Source organism: Euleptes europaea, chromosome 9 (genome assembly GCF_029931775.1).
Source record: "Euleptes europaea isolate rEulEur1 chromosome 9, rEulEur1.hap1, whole genome shotgun sequence".
NCBI lineage: Eukaryota > Metazoa > Chordata > Lepidosauria > Squamata > Sphaerodactylidae > Euleptes > Euleptes europaea.
Genome location: NC_079320.1, coordinates 62,427,718 through 62,431,669, shown reverse-complemented (window position 1 = coordinate 62,431,669; position 3,952 = coordinate 62,427,718). Strand labels below are relative to the sequence as shown.

General features: G+C 44.1%; 1 non-coding gene across 1 annotated transcript; it reads right to left on the bottom strand.

Annotated features, from left to right (window-relative positions):
• Nucleotides 1–2,429: 2,429 nt before the first annotated feature.
• Nucleotides 2,430–2,501, bottom strand: TRNAD-GUC (transfer RNA aspartic acid (anticodon GUC)). The gene has a single exon. It is a non-coding gene; the product is annotated as a tRNA-Asp (tRNA).
• Nucleotides 2,502–3,952: the final 1,451 nt, after the last annotated feature.

Sequence of the window (3,952 nt, the reverse complement as noted above, 5' to 3'; positions counted from 1 at the left end):
TCTACCAACAATCTTCTGGCTATCATCCAACACTCTTGTTTCAATAACTCTGCACGGCTGTGTTCCTGCCAGTGCCGGATTTACGTATAAGCTAAACAAGCTATAGCTTAGGGCCCCACTCTCTTGGCCCCCCCAAAAAAATTTAAAGGAAAAAAACCTGGATGTACATTTCCAAAATATAAGGAAAAAAACCCAAATAAAATAAAACCTACATACAACAACAGTGTTTTGTGTTGTGTAGGCTCCTATGATGTAAGTAATGGGCCCCACCTGCTAGCCTGCATAAATATTGTTGTTGACAAAGGACCGCTGGACATATAAAGGGCCCCATTACCGTCAATAGCTTAGGGCCTCATCAAACCTAAATCCAGCCCTGGTTCCTGCCACCGAACCAGAGAGGAAGCTGATGAACAATCCTATGTATCGAATTGCCAGCCTTGTATCCCAGATTATTATAAGGACATCAACAGAACTGCTGTTTGAACTCTCAAAACTCCTGAGGGCATAGGGTTGCCAACCTCCAGGTGGGGCCGGGAGCTCTGGAATTTCAACTAATCTCTAGAGATCTGGAGAAAATAGCAGCTTCGGAAAGTGGATTCAATAGCATTACATCCCTACTGAGCTTCATACCTTTTGCAAACTCCACCTTTCCAAGGCTCCACTCCCAAATTTCCAGGAATTTCCCAACCTGGAGCTGGTAACTGGGAAATTTCCAGGAATTTCCCAACCTGGAGCTGGTAATTATACCTCACTGAAGTCCCGCCCCTCCCCAAACCCCGCCCTCCTCAGGCCCCACCCCAAAAACCTCCCACCGATGGCAAAGAGGGACCTGGCAACTCTACCGAGTGAGGACCATACTAACCAGCATGCTCCACCACAGGCCTATTCATCAGGACAGATCAATGCAAACTCTGTTCAGAATCAGTCTGTTTCTGGTTTGGATTGACAACAGGAGATGACCGCTGCCCGCATGCTGTTCTTATAAGCTCCCCAGAGCCATCTGGTTGCTCACTGCTAAAAACAGAATGCTGGAGTAGATAGGCCTTTGGTCTGATCCAGCTGAGCCATTTTTGTCAGGCGGATGTTTTGAGAGGGGCAGAAGGATCCTGAAAAAGGAAATCCTCTCTGCATAATGTATACTATGATGGTGCCCTCTGCATAAGAACCAGAGGACGAAAACAAAGTTGTAGTTGCAGTTGATATCAGTTTTTTTTTTTTTAAAAAGAAGGGTATTGACAAATTTCCCACTGTTGGGATAAGTTCCCTTTTGCAACTGCGAGGCAGCAGAATAGAGCAGTTTTTGTATTTACGAGCACTCGGTGAGCTCTCTGACAGGTTTATTATTTGTTGGCTTTCTCCAGCATTGCACAGTAAAAATTGTTTTTAAAGACTATTCCGAAGTCTAGCTGGCTACCACTGTATCAAACCCAATCAATCTGCTAATGTATTTTGCTCCCTTGATTGATAACTGGTGCGGTAGTTTGGCAGTTCAGGGAAGGAGAATGGGACTTGGTAGTCATTAATCCTTTCTCTCTCCCCTGAGCAGCAACTCGCACCATTATCCACATTTCTAACTGCTGATTTCAACAATCTCATGGCCACTCAGCCCGGCACCAAATTCACCACTGTCCCTTTCGTTCTCCAAAGACATTTCATCATCTTGGGCCGGGAAGCTCCTGCTGGGATTTTAATAGCCAAAGGGACAACTTGGTATAACTGCGCCATTAATTTTGGCGCGTTCTGTTTAAGAAATGCACCCTGCTAAGCACATATTGGATAACAGGGATGCTGAAGAACTCACTTTGCTGCCAGAGTATGATCCCTCAATATTAGTCTGCCAACAACAAATTTCACCAGGGGAATTAAATTCAGGATGCTCTGTGCAGTTCTCTCCAGTTGGCCGCCTCTTGATTAGCCCGGATTCTCTTTCACCTATTGTGTTTTAAGCTTTAGGGCACCCAGTGAATAAGTAATCTTTGCTGTCAGGCAGATTAGCTGCATGTTTGTTTTAGTGCTGTGAAAATGTGAACAAGCTCAACTGGGCAGTGACTGAAATGGCTGGAATCATTAAGTCAAATCAGCCCCCATGGAAAGAAGAAAATTAGTTATGTTATGTAAACAGATATCTATCATTCATTGAAATGTGAATACCAGGAAACGGTTGTGTGGGTTGGGGAGAGAATGTGGACAGAGAATAAATTGGGGCGCATTTTCTTAGTGTTTGGTGCCTTGTATTGAAGATACCAAGGACTCCAGATTGTTTAAAATGCCACAGGTTTGCATTTGAACACACGAACACATGAAGCTGCCTTATACTGAGTCAGACCCTTGGTCCATCAAAGTCAGTATTGTCTACTCAGACCGGTAGCGTCCCTCCAGGATCTCAGGCAGAGGTCTTTCACATCACCTACTTGCCTAGCCCCTTTAACTGGAGATGCCAGGGATTGAATCTGGGACCTTCTGCATGACAAGCAGATGCTCTGCCACTGAGCCACAGCCCCTCCCTTCAGTTTCCACTGAGGATACAGGTGATTCTCAACGTATTGCTTGCTAACAGTCTCAGTTGTTGTTGTTGCTGTTGTTTTTACTTTCAGATTTTTCTGCAGACCTGGGCAGGGGGGGGCGGGGGGGGGGGCTAAGTCTGCAGAAAAACCTGGTTGGGGTGAGTGTGCCCCTTATCTGCAGATTTAAGTATCCACAGGTGGGGGCACACTTTGGAATTAGATATATAGATGGCCAAAACTGATGCACAATGTGTAAATGGCACAGGGTTCCCTAAGAGAAACAAACAAATAAGAAATTTACCAAAGAAGATAGGTAGGGTGAAAATGGTGTTTCTGGTCATGCACACAAATTCAAATCCAACAGAAGGGATGTAAGTTTTTAAACCCTGTCCTCTGTTGCTTCTCATTTTGTTTTGTGAGCAGACTGGCTTGGGTAACTTTGGGTGAGATTGGAGGGGGCTCCCTAAACTCTCTGGAAATGATCTGAGTCATTCCAGTCATGAGGGAAACAAAAATAAGTCAGTAAGAGTTGTAAATATGGCTTTTTAATGCCTGTCATTATAAGAGAAAACCTTTACCTGGCTACTGGCCAGAAGGGAGAAAAACCAGCCATGCTAGTCAACAACTGGCCTGTGTGCAACCCTAAGGGTGGGAGACTGAGCAGGGAGGTTTAGGTTTTTGCCATTAGTTAGTACTAGTATTTTAAAAAAGCAGGGAGGGGAAATCAGTTTGCAAATGTATCTTAAGGGTGTAAGTTAGGTTTGCCAGCTCTGGGTTGAGAAATACCTGGAGATTTTTGGGGAGGAGCCTGAGGAGGAGAGGGTTTGGGGAGGAGAGGGATTTCAATGCCATAGAATTCAATTGCCAAAGCTGCCATTTTCTCCAGGTGAACTGTTCTCTATCAGCTGGAGATCTCCAGCTAGTACCTGGAGGTTGGCAATCCTAGTATATGTGTATACCTAACTACTGTTTTTTCCAACAATTTCATTTTTCATAGATGTTGCTCATGATGACTAAGGCCCAAACTCACTCAGATTAATTGTGGAAAAATACAGTGTTTATGACATCATATTTTCATGAGTTGTTGGTCATATAAGAGACAGAGGAGAAACGAACAAGAGATTTACCGCTTAATATTTTCAAAATATATTGTTGTGGCATTTGTGGTTGGCTGGCTTGGTGTAAAACTTCCATAACTTTTCCCTTGAATAATAAGGAGATCTAAATCAAACTCAGTTATGTATGGGGTTGCTAATAAAAGAAATATCGTATCACATAGACACAGATCTGCATTGGTAGGTTTACAGTTCAACTCCAAAGTGAATTACAGCCTTCTAAACCCATTGAAGGAGCCCCGTGGCGCAGAGTGTTAAGCTACAGTACTGCAGTCAAAAGCTCTGCACACGACCTGAGTTCGATCCCGACAGAAGTCGGTTTCAGGTAGCCAG